Source organism: Diceros bicornis, chromosome 18 (assembly GCF_020826845.1).
Source record: "Diceros bicornis minor isolate mBicDic1 chromosome 18, mDicBic1.mat.cur, whole genome shotgun sequence".
Taxonomy (NCBI): Eukaryota; Metazoa; Chordata; class Mammalia; order Perissodactyla; family Rhinocerotidae; genus Diceros; species Diceros bicornis.
In genome coordinates, this window is record NC_080757.1 from 44,733,342 (window position 1) to 44,760,539 (window position 27,198).

Here is a 27,198-nt window from a genome sequence, read left to right on the forward strand (position 1 = left end):
TAGAGACAGTGGTTACAGTGTAGCATTACTGGAGAGGGACGAGTATTGGCAGTGTTTGAAGAAGAAAAAAAATAGAGTTCTTTTCATTTCTTCTCACCTTGATAAAAGTTCAAAAGTGAGCTAAGGCTTACTCATTTCTAGCTTCCAGAACTTTCCTCAACAGGATAATGATAAGTCAACTAAGAATCAAAGAATGCTCTACAAGTTTAACATAGAAATAACGTGTATAGGTAGGAAGAAAGAAAATCAGACAAAAATTTAACATGCTACTTTGGTAAAGCACAAAGTCAAATACTAATATTCTGAATAAGGCTTTCAGGAAAGATGCAGGAACACTTCTAAATACTTCACTTCAACAGATTCATACAGGTGGAAACCCCACCCTACCTCAAGGCTCTATCAATACTTAACTGATCACCCTTTTAACTGTCTACAGACACAAATCAAAAATACTTATTTTATATTTACTTAAATCAAGCAGTCAACAGAGAGCAACCATCTTTACCATAATACAGATGTTAGGAATCTTTGTCACATCTAATGTTTCCTTCCAAGTAGTGCACACTTGAGAAATAAAAAATTAACCACCTCAAATGAGATCACCAGCAAACACATCAAATATGCTAAAGGTCAAATGAATTGCATACTTTGTTGGGTAAACCTAGTGGAAATCAAAATCAGAATTCCATGACTGAGGGTAGTTATCCCACATTTACAATACATTTTTTAAATTCTCAAAGGATGAGCATTTTTACCTTGCCTTATTTTTAGAACTACACATCACACTGCACATATCACATGACATGATGTAACTGTTAGCAAAGAAAATGGCCCAAACCATTGAATATATACATGGTATAGAGGAAACGAATCAATGCACACTTAAGAATCACTACGTTTCATGTTTACTTTTGTTTCTCAACTCCCAATAAATTTTTTTAAATTGGGAAAGTGACTAATAACCTATGTAGGAACAACAGAGAAGTATACTTGGTATTTTATAAAATACTCAATTATTGGGAAAACTGATGAGGAAACAGATAGAACAACATTCTTCTAAACCTATAGGATTAAAAGCAAAAATTCTCTGCAACAGAAACATAATCAAATAACGTCAGGTAGAAAAATATTTATTACTCAAATGTATTCACCGTCGTTAGGAGAAAAGAAAAACAGTTTTAACTGACAACGTCTGCAGACAATTGAAAATTTCTAAATTGGTCAGACACGATGTTAGAAAAGGAACCAAGTACATCCTATAGAAGGGGGGGAAGGGAAAACACACCCACTTAAGCTTTTGTAAATAGTAGTACTTTAAATGACCCAAAAAGCAGAAAAAATAGAAACTACAGACTATTCTGAAAAATGGAAAACGTATTCCAATGTACTACTTTCCATACTTGAAAGTGCTTTAGAAACGAAGTTCAGTAACAATCTGTAACTATATCATGATTATGCAAGGCAAAGATTATGTAATTTTATCGTTTATTATAAATGTTCTCCGACTCTAAAACTAAAACACCTAAAACGTTTTGATCTCTTCAACAGGGAGAGGGGAGGTTCTTCTAGGCTACAATTTAAAAATATAAACACACATCCCAAAACAAACAAAAAAACACAATGATTGCTAGCCACGTGACAAAGGAGATGGCAACACCAGGATTGTGAATGGAGGGGAGGGAGGTGAGGCAGGAGGATTAGGGAGATTTCTCGGAACTTTGGGGACCTCGGGATTCGGGTCTCCAGAGCTTTAAGGTCCCAAACTCTAGCCCTACGAGTTGTATTGTTAACAATCTTACATACAGTTCTACTAATAGGTCACGAAAAATGCTCCGGTGACCTCCAGAATAAAAGGGGAAAAAAACGGAGGGAGAGGAAAGAGCAATTTAAAGTGGCGCCATGTCACCCCTTCTCCCCTAAGGCAATCAATAAGAGATAGTTAAGCAACGTGTTTCTCCAAAAAAAAAAACACATACACACACATACTGGGATCCCGACAATGGAAAACAAAAGGATTTTTAAGTAAAACATAAGGACAGAGTTGTTTACCGTATGGAAAACAATCAAACTATTTGCTGAGAATCAAAAATCGTCAGCCGGAAAACAGGCCCCCCAAACTCACTTAAAAGCAAATAAATGCCTCTTCCTCTTTAGTTAAAAAAAAAAAAAAGAAAAAAACACGTCCGCCTGAGGGAGATCAGATCTGAAAATCTAAGTGACCTCAATTTATAGGCAACAAAAATAATAAATAAATGAAACAAATAGCCATCTCACTAAACAATCAGAGTTGTGATACACACCGTGAAACGCGCAAGATGTGTGTTTCGAGCACAGAAAGGCCTTTTGCAGTCAGGAGAAGTTCAAGGCGTAGAGCCAGAGTTTGTTTTGGGGTTTTTTTGTAAGGGAATAAATCGTGTTAAGGCCGCATTTTTAAATAGAACGCCAAAGGAAAAGCTGGCGAACGGGGCGGCAGCTGGTGGGGAAGGGCCCCCGCACACCCCCGCCCTTGGGGCGACTCCCAGCCCCGGACCCGCAGCGGGGAAGCCCGGAGAGGCCATTTAAAGTTCCGGGGATTTTTTCCTGCCCTGTCCTGCCTTTCTAGTTACAACTAACAAAGAGAGGGAGAAATGGGAGCCACAGAAAGAGCGAGGAGAAGGAGAAAGGGCAGCGGGAGGAGGAGGAGAGCAGCAGCAGCAGCAGCACCTACCACGTGATGGAGGAGCGTAGCCCGGGCGGATTCAGCCCCACAAAATGGGCGCAGTTTGCAAACAGCCCCCGGCTTGGGCGCCGAGGGCCGGCAGCGGCGGGCGGGGGCGCGCGGCGGCGGCTCCGGCCCGGGCCCGCCGCTCTCCTCCCCCCCGGCGCCCGGAGCCGCCCTGACTTTCCGGGCGGGGGGGCGAGGCGGAGGGGGAGGGGAAGGCGGCGGCGGCGGGGAGCGGCCGCTTTTTCTTCTCTTTCGGGCCCTTTCTCCGGCCTTCCTCGGCTCCGGTGGGGCCTGGGCACGGCCGGGGACCGCAGCCCGGCCGGGAGGACGGGCGGGCGGGGGCAGAGGGTGAAACCGCCCCCCCGCCCCGCACAAACAAGCGCCGCCGTCTGCAGCCCGAGCCCGCACCCCGGCCGCCACCCCCGGCCGCCTCTTCCCGGCCGGGGAGCGCGCTCCAGCCGCCCCCCGCGCCGCCGCGGCGAGACGAGTCGGCTTCGCTACGGTGCTCGGTTCTCCCGCCGGCTCAGCGAGCGGTGGCGGCGGTGGCGGCGGCACTGGGAAAATGGCGGCCGAGCTCCTTTTCCCTCCCCCCCTTTAATCTGAAGCGGAGGGAGAATGGAGCGAGCGAGCGAGCGGGCGAGCGCCGGGGACACGGGGAGGAGGGACAGCAGCGCCTCCGCCGGCTGCGGCTGCGGCGGGCCGCTCCGCCCCGGCGCGCCGCCAGGGGGCGCCCGCCGCGCCGCCCCCGCGGGCCGCCAGGAGGCGCGGCCGCCGCCGCCTCAGTCATGGCTCCTCGCTGCGGCCGCTGTTTCTGCACCTCCATCTGCGGAGGCCGCGGCGCCGGGCCCCAGCTGCTCCCAGACGCGCGGCGACAGCACGCGGCACTGCGACAGGCTGGAGTGGGCCTGGCTCGTGCCGAGGTGAGGCTAACCTGAGGCACTGACGCCGTCACATTCCCTCCGTGCTGGGGCTGGCGGGGCCGCGCGCCGGCTACGAGGGACGAGGCGGGCTGGCGGGGCTAGAGGACGTGAGGGAGGGACTGTTTGCACTGTGTAGTAAAAAGGCTACTGCCGCCGGTGCCACACTACTCCAGAGCTAAACGTGCGGTGAGTCGGGGAGGAAGCTCCCTGACCAGTGAGGCGCTCTCTGCCACCCTTTGTCCTAACAGCCTGCCTCTCTACACTGCAGCACGCCTGGGCACTAGCCCCAGAGCCGTGCTCCGCAGCCGCCAAGGTAAAAAAAAAAAAAAAAAAAAAAAAAAAAAAGGCGCACGTCGTCATTGCGCAGGCGCGGGCAGGGCCCGCGCCGGGCCAGCCCGGGAAGGGAAGGGACAGCCGGGAGCCAGAGGGGAAGTGATGGCCCAGCAGCGCCGGGCCGGCTGGGAACTGTAGTTTTCGCTAAGAAGCACGCGTCTTGTTCTGGGTGTCAGGGCTTGGCAGATCCGCCAAAACAGGCAAATGGCATTACACAATGAGTATTTATGCTTCCCGTCGCCACCAAAAGGAAGTTCACTGCTATGCTGAAAGTTTAACAAAGAACTCCATAGAGAAAACCAAATCTCACAACAAAAATCAAACTTCCCACTTTCCTACAAGAGTTGATTTAAAATGGTGATACTATCGTTTCTCATGATCAGTGTGTCAGTACAGTATTTTATTCCTTTCCCAAAACAGAGCCTTAAAATAATGGAACTTTCTCTAGATTAAAAAAAATTAGCAATAAAATACAAACTATCACATTTACACAAACTATAATTCCACCATCCTTGAAAACTAAAGAAAAAGTTGCCAAAAGCTGAATTCAGTGCTTTGAGATTTAAACAAGGAACTCTGGGATTCATGAAAATATTACTTTAAATGACTGAAGAAAAAAGTTTCCAACGATTAAATCATCAAATTCAGCAGATGAAAAGGATATGCTGTACTACCAAAAAGGAAGATGAGAAATGCTCAATACTGTTTTGTGGCTTACCAGAACCAATATCCGGTGGTATGCGTCACTTCTGCTAGTCAAAAAAACACCCTCACAGTTTTAGTCCTCCCACAAAGTTAGACTAACTTACCAGCTCCTCCAGCATCTGCACCTATATTTCCGTGAGCTTTCATTTGTACTCTCAGAATCACCCTCAATCATAGTTATGGTTCTCAAATAGCAAAAGCAAGCAAGTATACATATTTGTATACATATCCAAAAAAGATCCTAGTCTTTGCTTTTTAATTTATAATTCTGGGGAAGAAAATTAAGTTAATTAAAAAAACATACACACACATCTCCACATAAATAGTAATTCCACAAAATACAGCAGAAGGGTGTTAAACACACAATTCCGGGACCAATAGATGGCGAACTAGAGCCCTAATCTGAAGATTCTGAAATCTAAATGAGCAGAATGAAAAACACCAAATAAGGCAAAGCGCTTTGCAGTGTACACTTAAATATTATGTTCAAAGACACCCACCACAAAATAATTAATGTTACTACTGCCTCAACTCTTAAAACTCAATTGCCAGATTTAATTAGGCCCCCAAATAACCAAGGTTATGAAATACACTTTTTCAGTAGATTAGGAAAAAGGCGGAAATGCTCATTTTAAAACATGCATTTTGGAGAAAAATAGATTCCAACTTTCCCTTTCTCTCATTGCTTAGCCCAAGAGTCAGGAGTTCACAGTGTTTATGGCACTTAAATCAGTCAACCTGTTTTACATTCTTATCTCAAATCAGCTGTCTTTCTGCTTAGGCACCAATTTTTACAAATAAGGACATTCAAAGGTGAGCCACTACAGACACAAAAATCTTAGGGAGAGAAATAAACACACACTACTCACTTTTCAAATCACTCTTGGAATAGTCATTGTGGTTGACTCTCCAATATTCACTCTATCCTAATGGATTAGTTTTAACCCACTCTTTCTGCCAATGATTGGTTGGGAATGGGCATGGAACCTAATCCTGGCCAATGAGACATGAGTGGAAGCCCACTGGAAGGCCTCCAAGACAGAATTGTGAGAAAAGCCTCTTCTACTCTAAAGATGAGATGAGGAAGAAACAGTCTCTCTTCCTCAGACAGTGCTAAACATGATATCTCAAACTGCTACTGTCAACTTACAGCAAGCCTGAAGATGCCACCAACATCAAAGGGGGCAGCATGGAGAGCTGACAAGAACCCTGGTCCTTTGTGACAGCATTAAGCCATTAAATCAAACAATCCTGACATCTACAAGACTTCTGGACTTCTAGCTACAGGTAACAACAAACGTTTTTTTATTGTTTAAGCCAGTTTGAGTTAGGTTTCCTATACCTGAAGTCAAAAACATACTGATTAATTTCTCATATTTTAGAGTATTTGTATTATATTACTTTACGATTATTTATATTTTCATATTTAATATAACATTATTTATTCCTCAGAAAAGCCCTTCCCTCCTATACACAACTCTGTACCATCCATGTCTTTATCTGTGTTCTTTCTACCTAGAAAAAGAGGACTCTCCCTCCTCACCATCATTCCTTGTTCATTCCTCTCCTCCAATCTACCTCCAATTTATTTTTCCTTCAAGATATGTTCCACCACACCACCATTATTATTTATTTGCTTCACTTAACAATAATGTAGATAATTGGCACTATATTACCCTGCTTTTGGTTAAATGCTCTCTGTAATTCCCCTGAAATTGTTTTCATATATCAGTCTTACCTCCTGAACCTGGCCTGAAAGGACTTAAAGGCAGGAACTATGGTTATTCCAACTTCAGATTTATTACTCTTGTCTATACAATAAGCACTCCAAAAAGGCACTCTCTAACTTCCCCACCATATATCTTCTAACAAATTTCTAAGCAGAATATTCTATCACAAATTCAGTACTTCATATGTCCAAACTAATCTCAAAAGGACAAGGGATTATTTTGTTTTGCACTTAAAAAAAAAAAACAAAAGTTAGGCCAGCCCACTGGCGCAGCAGTTAAGTGCGCGCGCTCTGCTGCGGCGGCCCAGGGTTTGCAGGTTCGGATCCCAGGCGTGCACTGACGCACCACTTACTAAGCCATGCTGTGGTGGCGTCCCGTATAAAGTAGAGGAGGATGGGCACAGATGTTAGGCCAGGGCCAATCTTCCTCAAGAAAAAAGGGGAGGATTGGCATCGGATGTTAGCTCAGGGCTAGTCCTCCTCACAAAAAAAAAAAAAAAAAGCAATTATTATATTAACTCAGGAGAAAGTCCTAAAGCCAAAACCATTTAGTTTCAAAAGGACCGGGACCCAGTTTTTGTTATTTACCATTGCATCCCAGGGACCTAGTCCAGAGCCTTGCAAAAGGAAACACTTCATAAGAATTTGCTGAATAAATGAAAAAAAGGTATAGTGTAGGCATGAAGAGTATGGGATCCAACGGTTAACCCTAGATTTTATCCTGCCTCCATCACTTACCAGCTGTGTTACTTTGCAAGGTACTTAACCTATAAGCCTCAGTTTCTGCTCTGTAAAAAGGAGATAATAATAATGCCTCCCTCATCAGTTTAACTATTATTATTATTAATTAAGCTATTTTCCAAAGTTCAGTAATTGAAAGGTTAAAATACGAGATAAGTAAAGGTCAGCACCTCTTCCCAAATTCAAATCCCTATCTATAGACTCTGGCAAATGATGTTTTCATTCATAAACTTGGATAACACTACACATAAAAATACTTTGAGCTCCCTAAAAATATATTCTAATTCTGAAGAGGATTATTTACAATCATAAATCTAAAGCCACATTTAAAAAAATTTAAATGCATTTATTCAACAAAAATTCACTGAGTACCTATTAAGCTCGAGACCCATTTCCAGGTATCACAGAAATGAAGACATTAATCTATTTAAGACAATATTAAAATTATATCATGAAAGAAACATCTTTAAACTGAAATTGATACATGCTCTCACATTAATATTTAACTAGCTAAATATTAAGTAGAAAGCCAGAATAAACTGAACCAAAGTAAAGAAATTTAAATCAAAGAATTTTGGATGTAGAAGGAATATGGAAGGCCACCTAGTTCAATCTCCAAATTTTATCAGTGGGAAAATGAGGCAAAGAGAGAACAGTTAGGAGACCGCCCAAAGCCTCAAAGCTGAAGGACATGCTGGGATCAGGGTATCAGTCTCCAGTTGTCACTTTTCCCACTGCATCACCTGCCTTACAGGGTTATATCCTCCCAACAGAAACAGGCTACTCACTTGGCAAATAAGAAGTGCAAACAGGATAAAGGTATGAAACCCAAACAGTACTACCGATTTCACAGTTGCACAACTATCAAGATTTGGCCAAATGTAAGTAAAAGAAAATCCTCACACTGATTACAATGACTATAAAGCTCAGAAATCAAGATTTTTTTTCCATTAAACAGAGGTCTCAACGGATTCAAAATATCATATATTCTTACGTACTCAGTCCAGTAGCAACAAACTTTCAGTAAGATTAAACTTAAGGCATGTGAAAAACTTTTGTAAATGGCAAAGTATTATAAGAATGCATGGCATTCCTTGGTTTCAATCCCACCTAAAAACAAGATAATTTCTTCCTCATACTAGAGATACAGACTCCAGAATTTACATAAAGATACTATCTTACCATCTCACCACAGAAGTGATCCAATAACTCATTGAGAAGAAAAACTAATCTTAGGCCTCATGATTTAACTGTATTACTAATGAGAACAATAAAGTTACAGGTTAACCCTGAAAGTACTCCTAAATCTAGAAATAATTTATTTTGGGATAATTCAGAAGATAGCTCTAAAATTCAACTGAATACAACTGTATCACTTAAACAAGTCAGGTTCTCTCAGGCTATCAGCCATGTTAAGACCTAACATCCAAGAGGGAGGGTTTTCTCCTCTGCAGTCCCAGATTTCAAAGTAGCTACATAAGCAGTGGCTTCCAATGCATGCAGTTTAACCAGGACTTTATATGAATATTTTAGTAAAGTTTCTCAAGGAGTTAAATTAAACAAATAAACAAAAGACTACACTGATGAGGTGGATTTTAATTAATTCTAATACTTTGAACTTTAGTATAGAACATTTTAAAATTCTCAATTAAAATTAATCAAAAAAGTTAATGGACCAAACATAACAAAAGGAGTGCTCTAATATCCTGATTGTGCAGATGAGGCAATGTCAAATGAAACAGTCTGCCCAGGACCCAAACACTGTATCAGATAATAAATTTAAATGTCAGAATTTGCCCAAAATTTACCAAGAAACTGCCTGACTTCTTTTCCAAATGAAACATAAAGGCAAACATACAGAAGAACTTCAAGGCAGCTCTGAGCAGCCAAGTTGTGGAGGGCCTGATACGGAGAGTCAGAAGGAAAAAAACATTCAAAGAGAAAAGGAGGCAGCAGGTGCACAAGTCAAAAGGCATTAAAAAAAATTTTTTTAAGTCAGTTGCTGAGTCCAAAGGTAAGATGCAACTTCTAAAATCTTGCTCTGATGACACAGGAAACAGGGATTTGGGAGAGAGCCCACCTGTTCCCACCAATGGAGAGACACAGTATTCTTGGAACATTACTTGTTAATCCACTAATTCCTGGCTTCTTGAACTGGCTTCTCATGTACACTCTGGAGGACACAGCTATGGACTAGGGAGTTAACAGGAACCACCGAATAAATAGGAGAGACTTTGCTAGAGTATCAATTTAATCAAAGATTCCAGTAAAATCAAATACATTTTTGTTAATCACAAATATATTACAAAGCAAAACGCAAAATTCTCATTTTTTCAAGATAGAGAAGGAGTTTTCAGAGGAATGTCCTTTTTGTGACAAGTTGCTCTGGACAACCCCAGACCCCGAAGAACTTTGAAGGAAAAGTTGGAAAAGCACTGCTTTAGATCATTTATAGATAAATATGCATGCCCCAAACCCCCAAACATAGCCCCTTTATACAGAAAATGAAACCTGAAAACATCTCATGTAAAAATTGTCATGGGTACAATATTATATTATAAATGAGACCATAAGCTACTGAGAACATGACTGAAATTCAGGAAATGCTAAAGTCCCTGTCTTATCTCTGTCACTCATTTACTAAGAAATCATATATAATTTTCTTAACAGCAATCTTTTTTCATTTCTGAATTAGACTGCCAAAAATAATAAAACATGATACTCAGTATTTTCAGCCATATTCCAAATTAATTCCCACAATCAAATTTAGACACAAATTTATCTAACAAAATTTTTCCCAAATGAACTAACTTCAACCATCAGAACAAAAAAAATAAAATAACTATATGCAACTATAGCTTCTGTGGTATAAAGAAAAAATCCTTCTGTCTAGGGGAACTACTCACACTTCCTAGCATATATATGGTGGCTATATCAAAAAGTGATCTTGATGGTAATATTTAGGCTAGGGCTTTAAATTTTTCTAACATGACAACAGTAATATTTGTATTCCTGCCTTGAATGATTTTCTATGATTTTCAATAAAACTAGATATCCCCTTAAAGCCCTATCATTAATTCCCATTCATTCATAAACATTTATTGAGTGCCTACTAGATGCTAAACCCTGTAGTACCCCTGGAAAAAAATACTGTCACTATCGTAAGCTATGTGGTAGCCAAGAAAAATCTCTTCTATTCATTGATATTTTAAATGATTAAAAGTTCAAAGCTAATAAGTAATAAGAGAACAATTGGCAAAATTTTAGTGCTTTATGCTTCCAATTCCACTCTCTTCTGGCCTTTTGTGAAGCTTGCCTAAACCACCCCAAGAATGGTAAAATTAGATGGTATTTACAGCATAACCAGAATGAGATAACAAAGCAAGTACCCCAAAATAAAACTAAGAGTAGAGGTTAAGGGAACTAAGTAGGAGGCAAGGATCTAAAGTGCTGGACTTGGGGCCAGCCCGGTGGCACAAGCAGTTAAGTGCGTGCGCTCCGCTGCAGCATCCCAGGGTTCACCAGCTCGGATCCTGGGTGCGCACTGACACACCGCTTGTCAAGCCATGCTGTGGCAGCATCCCATATAAAGTAGAGGAAGATGGGCGTGGATGTTAGCCCAGGGCCAGTCTTCCTCAGCAAAAAAAAAAAAAAAAAAAAGAGGATTGGCAGATGTTAGCTCAGGGCCGATCTTCCTCACAACAAAAATAAAAATAACAAAAAAAAAATAAAGTGCTGGACTTGGAAGCTCTACCCTGAATGTCTCAAGATAGGCAAAAGGTCTAGAAAAAGAAAATTTGTGACCTAATCCAATTGTATTTAATTCTGTATCCCCCTTTCATTCTCAAATATTTGCTGTTGCCCTGCGGGGGAGGCTTCTAGGTCTCTTCTAACTGCCACAAATTCAATAACATCATTTCTTAAACATTAATTATATTAACTATTAGCTTCATTCAGTAATTAGGCAATTAGAATTTATTATTGTTAAATGAATGTCCAAAGTTAAACCAAAATTATTTCAAGATGAAGTCAAGAACACATCTCAAGTCACTTGATAAGGCTGTTTATTACCCTGATACCAAAACCAAAGACATCACAAAAAAAACTACAGACCAATATACTTAGGGATATAGATGTAAAAATTCTCAACAAAACACTAGCAAACAAATCCAGCCAGCAACATAGAAAAAGGATTGTATATCTTTGCTAAGTGTGATTAATCCTAGGAATTCAAGGTTGGTTTAATACCTGAAAATCAACTAATATATTAATAAAGGATAAAAACCACATGATCATCTCAATTGACGCAGAAAAAGCATTTGACAAAATCCAACACTCTTTCATGATAAAAACACACAACAGGGCCAGCCCAGTGGCGTAGTGGTTAAGTTTGCACATTCTGCTTAGCCGGCCGGGGGTTCACAGGTTTGGATCCCAGGTGTGGACCTACATACCACTCATCAAGCCATCAAGACACTGCTGTGGCGGTGTCCCATATACAACATGGAGGAAGATGGGCACAGATGTTAGCTCAGGGCTGATCTTCCTCACCAAAAAAAAAAAAAAAAACACACAACAAACCAGGAATTTAAGGAAACTTCTTCAACCTGACAAAAGGTATCTGTGAAAAACCCACAGCTAACATCATACTTAATAGAGAAAGACTGAATACTTTCTCCCTAAGATCAGAAACAAAACAAGGATGTCTGCTCTTACCACTTCTATTCAACATTGTACTGGATATTCTAACCAGGGCAATTAGGCAAGAAAAAGAAATAAAAAGCATTCAGGTTACAAAGAAAGAAGTAACACTACCTCTGTTTGTACATGACATAATCTTGTATATAGAAAATCCTAAGGAACCCACAAATAAACTATTAGAGCTAATAAACAAGTCCATCAATGTTACAGGATACCAGATCACTATACAAACATCAGTTGTATTTTGACACACTAGCAATGAACAATCAAAATAAAATTAAGAAAAACAATTCCCATTTACAATAGCATCTGGCTGGCCCTGTGGCTTAGCAGTTAAGTGCGCGCGCTCCGCTACTGGCGGCCCGGGTTTGGATCCTGGGCGCGCACCAACACACAGCTTCTCCGGCCATGCTGAGGCCACGTCCCACATACAGCAACTAGAAGGATGTGCAACTATGACATACAACTATCTACTGGGGCTTTGGGGAAAAAAAAGGAGGAGGATTGGCAATAGATGTTAGCTCAGAGCCAGTCTTCCTCAGCAAAAAGAGGAGGATTAGCACAGATGTTAGCTCAGGGCTGATCTTCCTCACAAAAAAAAAAAAAAAAGTGTATCTACAATAGCATCAAAAAGAATAAAATACTTAGAAATAAATTTAACAAAAGTATAAAACTTATACTGTGAAAACTACAAAAGTTGTCAAAAGAAGTTAAGAAGTCCTAATTAAGTGGAAAGACATCCCATCCATGTTCATGGATCGGAAGATGTAACATTGTTAAGATGCCAATACTCCCTAAATTGATCACCAGATTCAATTCAGTCCCAGAATACCCAAAACAATCTTGAAAACGAAGAACAAAGCTGAAGGACTCACACTTCCTGATTTGAAAACGTAATTCAAAGCCATAGAAATCAAGACTGTGGTAGTGGCATACGGACAGATGTATATAGATCAATGGAATATAGTTGAGAATCTAGAAATAAACCCTCACATTTACAGTCAACTGATTTTTGACAAGAGTGCCAAAACAATTCACTGAGGGGTCTGGGAGAATAGTCTTTTCAGCAAATGGTGCTGGGACAAGTGGATATTCACATAGGGTAAAATGAAGTTGGACCCCTACCTTACACCATACACAAAAATTAACTCAAAATGGATCACAGACCTAAATGTAAGAGCTAAAACCATAAAATTCCTAAAATAAAACAAGAGTAAATCTTCATTATCTTGGGTTAGGCAATGGTTTTTAGATATGACACCAAAAGCACAAGTGATAAGAAAAAAATAAGTAGGTTGGACTTCATCAAAATTATAAGATTTTTGCATTAAAGGACCCCATCAAGAAAATGAAAACAGGGGCTGGCCCAGTGGCGTAGCAGTTAAGTTTGCAGGCTCCACTTCAGCAGCCTGGGGTTTGCAGGTTCGGATCCCAGGCGCGGACCGATGCACCACTTGTCAAGCCATGCTGTGGTGGCACCCTATATAAAGTAGAGGAAGATAGGCATGGATGTTAGCCCAGGGCCAATCTTCCTCGGCAAAAAAAAGAGGAGGATTGGCATCAGATGTTAGCTCAGGGCTAATCCTCCTCATAAAAAAAAAAAAGGAAAGTGAAAACATAACACATAGAATGGGAGAAAATATTTGAAAATCATATGTGACCAGGGACCTGTATCCAGAATATGTAAAGAATTCTTACAACTCAACAATAAGGACAATCTAGTGAAAAAATGGGCAAAGAATCTGGCAGAAACAGACATTTCTCCAAAGAAGATATACAAATGGCTAATAATCACATGAAAAGATCTCATCATCATTAGTCATCCAGAAAATCAATTCAAGGTGGCCAGCCCCATGGCCTAGTGGTTAAGTTCAGTATGCTCCACTTGGGCAGCCCAGGTTCAATTCCCAGGTGCGGACCTACACCACTCGTCGGCAGCCATGCTCTGGCGTGATCCACATACAAAACAGAGGAAGATGGGCACAGATGTTAGCTCAGGGCGAATCTTCCTCAGCAAAAAGAGGAAGATTGGCAACAGATGTTAGCTCAGGGCAAATCTTCCTCAGCAAAAAAGAGAAAGAAAATGAATTCGAAACCACAATGAGATACCACTTCACTCTCACTAGCGTGGCTACAATCAAAATGACAGACAATTACAAGTGCTGACAAGGATGTGGAGAAACTGGAACCTTCATCATTGCTAGTGGGAATGTAAAATGGTGTGGCTGCTTTGGAAAACAGTTTGGTGGTTCCTGAAAAGGTTAAACAGGGGGCCAGCCCGGTGGCATAGTGGTGAAGTTCGCGTGCTCTGCTTTGGTGGCCCAGGGTCCGCAGGTTCGGATCCCAGGCACAGACCTACGCACTGCTCATCAAGCCACGCTGTGGCAGCGTCCCATATAAAGTAGAGGAAGATGGGCACGGATGTGAGCCCAGGGCCAATCTTCCTCAGCAAAAAGAGGAGGATTGGCAACAGAGGTTAGCTCAGGGCTAATCTTCCTCACCAAAAAAAAAAAAAAAAGAAAAAAGTTAAACCGAGTTACCATATAACCTAGCAATTCTACTCCTAGGTATATACGCGAGAGAACTGAAGAGAGGTGTCCAAACAAAAACTTGTTCAACAATGCTTATAATAGCATTATTCATAATAGCCAAAAGAGGGAAACAACCCAAATGTCTATCAACTGATTAACAGATAAGCCAAATGAAGCATATTCATACAATGGAATATTATTTAGCTATAAAAAGGAATGAAGTACTGATGTATGCTAGAACAAAGATGAACCTCGAAAACATGCTAAGTGAAAGAAGCCAGACACAAAAGAGCAAATGTTGTTATGATTCCATTTATATGTAATGTCCAGCATAGGCAAATGACACAGACAGAAAGTAGATTAGTGGTTGCCAGGGGTTGGGGGACAAAAGGGAATTAGGGACTGCTAATAGATAGAGAGTTTCTTTTTGGAGTGTTGAAAATGTTCTAAAATTAGATTGTGATGATAGATGCACAACTCTGTGAATACACTAAAAAAACTGTACATTTTATTTTAAATGGGTAAATTTTATGATATGTGAAACGTTATCTCAATAAAGCTGTAAAAAAAAAAGGATGAAGCCAAAATAACACTTAATTTCTAAACAATTTCACTTTACAAAAAAAAAATGTTGAACCACTTTTAAGAATGTCAGGAGAAGACAAGCCATAATTCTGCCATTTGTTTCCCCTTGAGAAATTACCTCAGAGCACTAATTTGCTTTCCTGTTACACTTGCAAACTCATTGCCAGCAGTATACATAAGCAAAAATTAAGTTCAAACTCAAGTTACTCTAAATTACTCTATGTGAGAAGGAAACGAGGAAAACCCAAGATGTCATCAATACAATCAGTCATCTATAGGAATGATACAAACTATTACATCAGCAAGTGAGTGAAGAGTTTAAGGAACACAAAATCCTATTACTGGAAGGGTTATCTTCAGTGAGATAGGATTGGAATATATTATTATTTCAAAAGCTTAAACAAAAGCAACAATATTATATTCTGCCTGAAGAATATTATAACAGATGGTTGGCAAGGCTTCTATAAAAGGGTAGTTCAGAGAAAAAATTTGGCATTGTCAGCTCAGCACTATCTGGAGTATAAAGAAGATGCCCTGATCCACATACACAGGATCTGAGAGGAAGAGCATGCACTGAGCAGAAAAGAATATGCTGATCAGTCAACTCATTTCCAAGCTAGGTTGATCATTTTATTTTTCCCCCATAAATCAACCATTCTTTTTTGTTTGCATATGGACGAATGTAAATGTGATTAGCATGTAAACTATCCTTCAGTAATCATTAGACAAATATAATTCATGCTAGACTGCCATGCAAGGTCTCGCTCCACCACTAAGTAGCTGTGTGACTTTGGGCAAATGATTTCACTGCTCTCAGTTTCTTCATGCAGAAAACACGAGAGCGTGACTAACTTCAGTCAAGGTTTCTTTTCAACTCTAAAGCTCCATGATTCAGAAACCTCAGGGGCTAGCCTGGTGGCACAAGCCGTTAAGTGTGTGTGCTCCGCTGTGGTGGCCTGGGGTTCACCGGTTCAGATCCTGGGTGTGCACCGACGCACCACTTGGCAAGCCATGCTGAGGCGGCGTCCCATATAAAGTAGAGGAAGGTGGGCACGGATGTTAGCTCAGGGCCAATCTTCCTCAAAAAAAAGAGGAGGAGGATTAGCATCAGATGTTAGCTCAGGGCTGATCTTCCTCACAAAAAAAAAAAAAAGAAAGAAACCTGAAAACTATAACAATAATGTGTGGTTCCACAATCTATGTGTTTAACAATACAAAACTTCTTTGGGAGGAAATTGATGTAAAACTAAATAATACAATAAATGCTTTCTCAAAAAAAATTAAACCCACTAAAACATACACATATAACAGAACTTGGTTCTAAATTATAAGCAGAAACTGATAGGAACTGACATCTACTACCCACTAGTAATAGAGATAAAAAACACACTGAACCAACATTCTGAGGAGTCAGGAAAAAGTAAAAATGTATTATATGGTTACCCAGTTTTAGAAAAGAAAATCTAGACTTTAGTTAGGTAAAATTTAAATGTTTAAAAAGCAAATGTGTAATATGAAGTATACAGGTGGACTTTAAAATACTTTACTGACTGCAAGAGATCAAAAAAGTCAGGTGCTCAACCAAAACTTTTAAATTGCTAAGTAGCATGGGGGTGGGGGAGGCAAGTGGGATGGGTTGGGAGACAAGGAAGAAAACAACTTTTCTCAAAATAGAAAGACTACAAAACTGAGGAAAAGCAATAAAAGACCATAAATTGTAGCACTAAGACCTATGTAGACAAAACAACAATTAAAACCTTGCAAGAAAATGCCACAAAGAGGTGGTTTAAATATATAAAAAGCCAGACGCCAAATAAATACTAGATGGGTCACTTGATAAATAGGGTATAAACAGTGATAAAAAGCAAGACAACTGACAGGCCCAACTTTAATTTACTTCAATATTTACTGAGGAAGATACGAGGAAAAAAACCTATTTCTAAATTACTCTTTAAAGCATACAAATCACTAATAGTGAATCAAATTAATTCATCATTAAACAAAGAAGATGCTTCCAAACTAATATATCAGATGTTAGGTAGTGATGGAGTCCCAAAGCATTCTCTGCATTTTAAAAGAATTTAAGTATAAAATTATAAAATTGCAAGGAAGAACCTACTGGCTGACAGGCATATGAGAGGAGTGATCGCCTGTAAGCCCCAGGTGGACAACCTCCAGATGTCCTTCCTTTATCAACAACATTTACCCGGCCCCTTGCTCAACTACTGACATAGTTAGGCACTCAATAAACATTTGCTGAACAAAAATGAACAAAAACATGCCATCAGTATAACTCTCATCTATTCAAGAGAAGGGCTCTGGCTGCGAGCTTCAAATCGGCCAAACTGGCAAATTGCTAAGAAAGGGTGGGATCAGAAGACATATCAGCGTGAATAATGTTCTGAGGGAAAAACAACATGACTTCTAAAAGAGAAAATCACACCACACCAGTCTACCCAAATTCTCTGAGGAGAAAGTAAGTATGTGGATATAATTTATGTGAGCTTTTATAAAAATCTTGCTAAGAGTCTAAATAAAAGGCTATTTTTTTAAAAACCTGAGTGACCACAAAATCTGTTTACCATAGATGGGGTGTGATTTAGACAGAAAATTATGGGTGAATGCTGAAGCAGTTCCCCAAATGAAGAAGTATAAGCAAAGACTGATGCTAGGTAATGTTTTGGAAATGCTATATTTAACATTTTAATAAATTATATGAAAGATACACAGAATTTCCAGTTTTGCAGATGGAATGATGAGCTTCCTGACAGTGAAATACTACACTGAGTTGGAAAAATAAGGGAACTGAGAGGTGGAAAGGATTTTTAAGTGTATCAAATGAGAAACATTTGCAAAAACTAGGATTTATTTTCAGCTTCAAGAATACTTTGGCAAGCATGAAAGTTGTCAAAATATCTGAAGGGCTGTCCAGCAGAAGAGAAACAAGAGTTCCTCTAGGCAGTTCCTGTATAGACAAAATTAGGCCCAAAGTGGAAACTGCAGAGAGGTACATTTCTACTCAACATAAGGTCAAGCTTTTTAACCGACAGACCTAACTAACAAGGTGATTCTTACCCTGAATTACCTCTAAGAGCCCACTGAGATACAAGAGGCTAAAATACTGTAGGTAGGAAAATGGCAGGTATTACAGCATGGACAAATAGAAAGTAAGGCATTTACAGGAAAAAATATAAGTTGTACCTAAAGGATTCGTGGCTGGCTTCCAGTCAAAAAAGGAATTTTTGAATAATTAATAGAATGTTCCCTAAAGACTATGTGATGGTCTATGCAAAAAGAGGGGGGAAAAAGTCGCAAATTCTATTAGTAACAACAAGGAAAAGACTTTAAACAGAACGAATTTTCCTATCCTTCTAATAAATCATAATTTAGTTATATCTGAAATGCAATTCTGATTGGTTACCATAAATCCAGAAAGGCAAAGCAATGCTGACAAAGATCCAGAGAAGTGTAAATGGAATGATTAAGAGGCTGAAGGAAGTATTACTGGAGATTACATTTTAAAATCAATTATCTTCATAAACAAACACAGATTGGTGGTTACAAGACGGGGGAAGTGGGGAGAGGGCAAAAGGGGTGACGAACAGCAAGTAGACTTTTGGTGGCGAACACAATGTAGTCTATACAGAAGTCGAAATATAATGATGTACACCCGAAATTTATATAATGTTATAAACCAATGTGACCTCAATAAAATCATCTTCATTTGAGAAACATGGAAGCCAAGGGGGCACTATGATCAAAATCAGAAAATGTATCAATATGGTAAATCTAATTTATTCACCAAATCTCAATACAACATATTAAGTTTTTAAACTTGAAAAGGTGGAGTCTTTTTTTCCACAACAGATAAAAGAAACTTGTGGAATGTGTTACCGCCAAGCAGTATTAGGATTAAGAATATTCAAGAAAAGAAGGGCATAAATTTACGTATATTAAGTCCATTCTGGGTTCCTACAGGATAGAAGTGATGTCTGAAGTGAGGCCTTAAGTTTCTGAGGTTAACATAAGATAACAATACCTCACCTCAAAACATCCCTTGGTGCCAACTGAGACAGAACAACTGGCTGATAGCCCCCTGTCTAATAGACTCAGTGAGGCTTGTAGGTATAGTTCCTTTCATTCCTTTACCTACGTATGTATACATACATTATATATATATATACACATTCTTTATCTGTTATACATTTAGAATCATCCTTACCTAGCTCCGTATCCTGAATTTTTAATTTATCATATATTCAACATTCTAAGACATTAAAAGTTCTTCCAAAATATTGTTGTATGGCTATATAATCAACCACCTTTAAATATGCCATAATTTACCCATTAATCTCGCTGCTCATTTAGGTTTATTCTCAATTCTCACTAGTATAAATAATGCTACAATGAATATCTTTGTTCACAAATCTGTCTATATATCTCTATTTTTTTCTTAAGATAAATTCCTAGAGGTGGAATTACTGAGATAAAGGGACATCTTTAGGTTTTTCAATATATGTTGTCATAATACCTTCCAGAAAAACTAGGCCCAATGCACACTTCCACCAGCAGTTTTGGAAACTGCCCCCTCACTACCTTTGACAGCATAGTTCAGTTACCAATATGATAAGTTAAAAAAAATAGTATATCATTTTACTCTGCATTCTTTTGATTACTCATCAGAATAAAAACATTTCTCATATGCCTCCTGGTCATTTGTATTTCTTCTTTGTGAATTCTGATCATGTCCTTTGTCATTAAGACTTTTCTTAACTTTCCTTTGGCTGTGACAAACTTTGAAAACCAGTTGAGATGGAGTAACATATCGGTGACTTCAGCCCCCCCTGCTGGCCAAAAAATTAGTACCACAATCAAGACCTAGATAAAAATAAACTGTAGGCTATGATCATAAGCTTGTTCATTTTCTGGGCTGTTGCTACAAACAATTTATACACAGTGATAAAAGATAAAACATTATATGTATAAACTCATACTTAACAGCACTGTGATGGAGAAGAAAGGAGACACCTGATCACTACTATATCAGAACTAATGTCACAATTCTAAAATTATAATCAGTTCACTGCCAAATATACTACCTGGTTGGAACATCACAAGCCTAAATAACATTCATTTCCCTATACGTTATTCTAATAATGTGAAAACATTCCAGTTACCAGATGACACTGGGTTGTCAGCAAACTGGCTCTCTTTTTCAAAAGGAAAAATAAGAAAATAAAAACACCTATTGCCCTTCATCATTCAGGGGAGGATTACTAAAAAAAACGTAATCCTTATTCCAAAGCTCAGACTGAACAGACTTGGTCTATAGTTCCAAAGGGTAAGGCCAGGATTGGCAAATAGATGTGACTAACAGCTTTTCCACTGATACCCCCCTAAAGATGCAGTTCACAGGCTGGGCAATGCAGTCCTTAGACCATTCATTCAACACACATTTACTAAGTGCCATCACATGGCAAGCAGTGATGACAAAAGACAAGAGACAGCCTCTACTCTCAAAGAACTCAGAGACTAAGCTGGTGCGAGAAGCCAACCTGCCATCACTGCACAACAGAAGAAGTGCCGGCTATGCACACGCGCTCGAAGGCAGTGCCTGGGTACACAGGAAGCTCTCAGTGTCAGCTACTGTTGCTACTATCATCACTGTTATTAAAGAAATAGGAGGAGTAAGTTTCTAGAACAGGGCAAAGGCCATTTTAAACAGAGGCTACGCTTGTGTCAAGGCCCAGAGGCAAAGAAGCAACAAGGCACACAGAAGCAACTGCAAGCAGTTCAGCACCACCCAGTGCAGAGTGCTCAGGAAGGAGCAGAGACAACCTGGCAGGGGCCACATCACCAAGGGCCTAGGTGCTTAGCAAAAGCATTTGAACTTCACCTTGAAAGCCAGGTAAGCCATGGGAGAGGAAGCACACGATCATATGATGAGATCTGCATTATACAAGGATCACTTTGGCAGCAACTTGGAAGACAGAAGGTAATCAAGAAGAACGATCAGAAGGCAAGTGAAGGTCATGCAGGCAAAGGGTGATGGAGGTCTGAACTCAGAAGGGAGAAGTGGTGGCAACTAGGGAAACATCACGAGCTAGGATCTCAGGAACATGGTGACTAATGTGCCACAAGAAGGAATCCTGACTTGACTGACTGGGTGGGTGATGGTACCATGCACTGGGACATGAAGATAGGAAGAGGCTGGACTTGGGAAAAGTAGGTGATGAGGTTATTTTGAAATGAACATGGGACATCCAAGCGGAGATGGCCAGGAGGCAGCTGTGTGTATGGGACTGGAGATCAGAAGATCATTTAGAGCTGGAAAAACATTTGCAAATCATCAGTATATAGATGGCATGTGAGACACAAACTCACCTAAAATGTGTCCCACGAACTACACAGGGTAAGAGGAGAGAGGGCCAAGGTAAGGCAAACACTGACATGAAAGAGGAAATAAGTGCAAAGAAAACTGAGAAAGAGCAGTCAGAGATGATGATGATGAAAGAAAGAGCCAGCACTTACATCATTTGTACCTTACTGTGTGCCAGGCACTCTTCTATGTGCTTGTCATGTATTAACTCATTTCCTCCTCACAACAGTCCTGTGAGGTAGGTGCTATTATTTTTCGGATGAAGTTAACTGAGGCACAGAGAGGTTAAATTACTTTCCCAAGGTCACACAGAACCTAAGTGGCAGAACTAAAATCTGAATCCATGTTTTGTATCACTACTCTACAATGCCTCTCAGAAATGAAGACAAGAGGCCAGGAGGGACCACCACTACCACCATGTCAGAGGCTACAAGGAGGCCTCAGAAGACAAGGGCAGAAAGGGGTCCTCTGAACTTGGCAAGAGGGGTGAATCTGTAAGGGCAGTTTCAGTGGAACACACAGGTAAAAACTGGACAGGGACCAGTGGCTGCAGTTTAAGGGTTTTGTATTCTTAAAAAGAGAAAGAGATTTGAGTGTGTTATAAGCTGAGGGACAAAAGCCACGAGGGAAAGGGAGGTTGAAAATTGGTTGGGAAGAGAGACAACTGACAGCCAACTGACAGCCAGAGGTCCCTTACAAAGAGGAAGAAAATATAATGTTAATTTATATTTTGCATTTGATTCTTTCACCCCTGTTTTCACTCTCATTTGGCTGTCTCACTTACTAAATTATGATCTAGGTTGCAAACATTTCACAAGATGATTTCTTTTTTTTTTTTTTAATTTTTTTTTGCTGAGGAAGATCAGCCCTGAGCTAACATCCATGCCAATCCTCCTCTTTTTGCTGAGGAAGACCGGCCCTGAGCTAACATCTATTGCCAATCCTCCTCCTTTTTTTCCCCCAAAGCCCCAGTACATAGTTCTATGTCATAGGTGCACATCCTTCTAGTTGCTGTACGTGGGAAGCCGCTTCAGCATGGCCAGAGAAGCGGTGCATCGGTGCGCGCCCGGGGTTCCGAACCCAGGCCGCCAGTAGCAGAGCGCGCACACTTAACCGCTAAGCCACAGGGACGGCCCACACAAGATGATTTCTAAGCAAGAAAAAAAGCTAACAAAAACTAAAATCACTAGACTGTTTAGAATAAAAAGATAATTTAAAAGATAGTATTTTGCAATTCCTTCAAATCAAATACCTGAATATATTCTCTGAGTTTCCAGAACTTACTACGGCTACTCCCTCTGTCCTCTGAAGCAAAACAGCCAACAATGCCCAGAGCTGCTTTCCTGCCCATTACCTGATTTCTGTCCTCCACTCCAGCCCCTACCACTGGTGCTCTGCCTCGGCCTGGTCAGCACTCCCTGGCCTAGTCGAATAGCCCTTCCTTCCACAGTCCAAACGATTACCCAATACTATGAACTCATTCACTTCAGGATAGGGACATGGGAGAAGGAACTGGGGAACTAGCCTCTGATGACAACTGACAAAGCAATTTCATGACATGTATTTATCTAGAGCAGTCAAAGGCCACTGTAAAAAATCTGGTGAAAGCAACAGACCCCTCCTCGCCATAAAATGCACACAAGTAAAACCACATCATTTTGTACTGAACTGCCAAAAAAACATCATTCTTTCTGTATTTTATCCATAGGAAAATCTCTCCAGCCATCACTAAAGATCTATTTACTCCTCCTTGGCAAATAATTACAAGCTTAGTTTTCTGGTATCCTAGCCTACCACAGAAAGAAAGCATTAAAATAGAGGGCAGAGCTGCTGGAGGGTGGAACAAGAACAGCAACAGCCTGACACTAAGGTAGGAGATCATCAAAGTGGATAACAGAAAAAAGAATATAAAAAATAGCCCAAGAGTATGTAATACATACATACTAGTCCACTAATACAGTATATTTTATGAAAGGTACATGACATTTCAGCACAGTACAGTAACTCATGGGCATAGTGAGGATCTTCAGTAATTTCAGATTATTACTAAAAAATAAAATTGTATACAGGGTGCTTTCTTTAAGGAGGCAGAGAAGCATGTAATACCTTTTAGAAAGATTTTCACCTAAATGATAATTTTTTAAAGTCTTAACACTAGAAATTTCCAGAGAGCAAACCATGAAATAAAGGTGCATAGAGGGTGGGCCCCGTGGCTTAGCGGTTAAATGAGCGCGCGCCGCTGCTGGCAGCCCGGGTTCGGATCCTGGGCGTGCACGATGCACCACTTTTCCGGCCATGCTGAGGCCGTGTCCCACGTACAGCAACTAGAAGGATGTGCAGCTATGTCATACAACTATCTACTGGGGCTTTGGGGGGAAAAAATAAATAAATAAATAAATAAATAAAAAGGTGCATAGAGGCCAGTGGTGACAGGCAAGGTTTCAAAACAAAACAGGGCCAGCCCCATAGTGTAGTGGTTAAACTTAGTGCACTCTGCTTCAGCAACCCAGGTTCTCTGGCTCAGTTCCCAGGCGCGGACCTACACCACCCGTCAGCCAGGCTGTGGCGGTGACCCACATACAAAATAGAGGAAGACTGGCACAGATGTTAGCTCAGGGCGAATCTTCCTCCAGGGAAAAAAAGAGGAAGATTGGCAACAGATGGTAACTCAGGGCAAATCTTGATCAGCAAAAAATTAAAAAATAAATAAAATCAAAACAGAAAGGTCAGTAGCAGCCAGATCATCAGGTGTCTATATTTTACCTTAAATAGTTTGAACTTTACCCTAAAGGCAAATAGAAGGGGAAGAGAAACAGACGGCTGGCCAAATCAGTCAGGCTAGAGGAAGAACTTCCTCAAGGTCTTGCTATTTCTGGGGTAACCCATACTGTCTACCCCAAAAATGACAGTTTGAAGCCAAATGTTGAAGGATAACCATGCCAGCTTCTTCAAAGATGGCATCTGATTGAATATAAAATATCTCTTTATTCATACAGGGAAGGGGGTGTTAATTCCACATTACTGGGTATCCTTAGCTCCCAAACCCCTAAAGACAGATACCTGGGCCTAATTCTTACAGATTAAGGAAACCCCAAGGTTCTATCAATTTTCACAAAGGATCAGACATGGAGAACAAGACTGTAATCTAGACCTTAATCTTTCAAATCAGAATTTCACTGATAGATTAAAAAAAAAGAATAATCTTACCTTCCAAAGTTTCAATTTTATTTTATTTTTTTAAACATCATATTTTTATTTTTATTTTTTTACTTTTTTCCCCAAAGCCCCAGTAGATAGTTGTATGTCATAGCTGCACATCCTTCTAATTTGCTGTATGTGGGACACAGCCTCAGCACGGCCGGAGAAGCAGTGCTTCGGTGTGCGCCCAGGGTCCGAACCCGGGCTGCCAGCAGCGGAGCGCGTGCACTTAACCGCTAAGACACAGAGCCCGCCCTCAATTTTATTTAAATTAAAGTTTCAATGATAACAAAAATCCATACATATTAAAGATAAATGCATGAGAAGCCTAAAGAAATAATCTACTTCTTTAAATCATGTTACCAATTTGCACCAAAATTTTCATTTCCTATGTACAGGTGCTGAGGGTCTGCCACCCATGATGAGTGACATAAGTCTGCGTGGCTGACAAGGCTACTGGATGTTGTTATGGGTTGAACTGTGTCCCCCTAAAAAAGATATTTTGGATTCCTAACCCCTAGTAGCTGAGAATGTGACCTTAGTTGGAGATGGGGTCTTGACAGAGGTAATCAAGTTAAAATGAGGTCATTAGAGTGGGCCCTAATCCAATACGACCAATGTCTTTTGAAAAAGGAGAAATTTTAAACACACAGAGACACACACAGGGAGAACTCTATGTAAAGACTGGAGTTACACTGCCACAAGCCAAGAACTACCAGAAGCTGGAAGAGAGGCCTGGAACAGATCCTGCCCTGATACCTTCAGAGGGAGCATGCCCCTTCCCTCAGACTCCTAGCCTCCAGAACTGAGAGACACTAAATTTCTGTTGTTTAAGCCAGTCAGTTGGTGGCACTTTGTCACAGCAGCCCTAGCAAACAGATGTCATGAAGAAAATGAGCAGTTCATGTTTACGGAGCACAAAGCAAGAGTTATGCTAAGCACTCTGCATCAACAAACTCATTTAGTCCTTACAAAGTCCACTAGGATCTAAGTACCATAATTATTCGCTTTTTCCAGATGAGGACACCAGGGCTCTAAAAGGTTAAGGAACTTGCCTAACATCAGCCAGAGCCCCCACTCTTACCATTAGGCTATAAGGAACTATTACTAATAGTAATTATTATAAGAACAGTAGTAGTTCACTAAGCCAGACACTATGTCCTTTACAGATATAACATACACAACAATCCTCTGAAGTAAATGTTAATAGTATTTCCAGTTCAAAGGAGGACCCCGAATCTCAGAGAGATTAAAAAATTGCCCAAGATCATACAACCAAGAACATGTGTCTCTATAGTGTCTCTAATTGCTAACTTGGGAGAATAAACAATGAAAATCTTTTTAACTAAAACTTTTAAGAGCAACTAAATTTTTTAATGCTTGACCCTGCAATTCAATACTAGAAATACACATCTATAAATTCTAAATTCTTCAAGATCCCAGGAGAATATGCGTCCTAGATTACAGTACCCTTTCTGTATGTACCCCTTCAACCTCTGTTCAAGGGCTCTCTCCTCTCTCAGTGGTGGCCTCTTGCTGTTTCTCTGACTTCCAGATACAGGAGAAGAAAACATGTAAGGACTATCTTCGTTTTTTAGGTTTTTTTTTTAATTTTATATTTAATTTGTTGATTTTGATACAAACATCACAGAGTGTAAAAAAATATAATACAGTGAGAAGTCTCCTTCCAACTCTGTCCTCCACCTGCCCAGTTCCTAGACTTAACAGGTAACCAATGTCACCATTTGCTTGTTTATTCTTCTAAAGTCTTTTTTTTAATGCATATACAACAAGCCAATACGAATTTTCTTTCTTAAAAACATAAAAGGCAACATCTCATACACACTGTTCTGCATCTTGCTTTTATCACTTGACTGTGTATCTTTGAGATCTTTCCATATCATATTGAATTATATTTTAATTCTCTCTTTCTGTTTGCCAAGAATACTTTTTTTTTTTTTTTTTTTTTTTTTTTTGTGAGGAGATCAGCCCTGAGCTAACATCCGCCAATCCTCCTCCTTTTTTGCTGAGGAAGACAGCCCTGGGCTAACATCGGTGCCCATCTTCCTCCACTTTATATGGGACGCCGCCACAGCATGGCTTACCAAGCAGTGCATCGGTGCGCGCCCGGGATCCGAACCAGCGAACCCCGGGCCGCCGCAGCTGAGTGCGCGCACTTAACCGCTTGCGCCACCGGGCCAGCCCCTGCCAAGAATACTTTTTACTTCTTTCATCACAGTCCAGTCTAGCACACAAGGCAACCGGCAGTCCCTAAGAGCTATCTGAGACAAGTGATGGTGGCACCATACCACACACCAAAGACCACATCTCTCTCCTCTCTGCCTCCTCATCTTCACTTTGCTCTTTTCTCCAACTCACCCAGCTCTCCTCCTTCTCCCTGTTCCTCTCTCATCTCACTCAGGCCCCAACGCTGACACCGGGACCAAGAAACATCAAACATCATTGAGACTGCTTAGTCATGGCTAGCAATAAAAAAGCTGTAGACCCCTGATAGAGAGAAAAAAGGGTAAATAATTTCCATGGGAACTTCTAATTGACAAGAATGCCTTAAATTGAGGAGTTTTTGTTTGGAGTTATTTTTCATTTGTTACTTATGTTTCCTTTGGTACTCTGGTTTGTGAAAACGGTGAGTACTGGCACTATTTTCTACA

The 27,198-nt window shown here is 40.4% G+C and overlaps 1 protein-coding gene across 7 annotated transcripts in view; it reads right to left on the minus strand.

Moving 5' to 3' along the window:
• KANSL1 (KAT8 regulatory NSL complex subunit 1) overlaps positions 1-27,198 on the minus strand; it is a 188,748-nt gene that overhangs the window by 158,513 nt on the left and 3,037 nt on the right. The window contains exon 1 of one of the 7 annotated variants that reach the window (XM_058561270.1): positions 2,708-3,292. The exons of 5 other annotated variants lie outside the window; for them this stretch is intronic. The gene's annotated coding sequence lies outside the window, so the exon portion shown is untranslated. Of the gene's footprint in view, positions 1-2,300; positions 2,677-2,707; positions 3,293-27,198 lie in introns of those variants that run through there. One more of the 7 variants, XM_058561272.1, reaches the window with a different exon arrangement.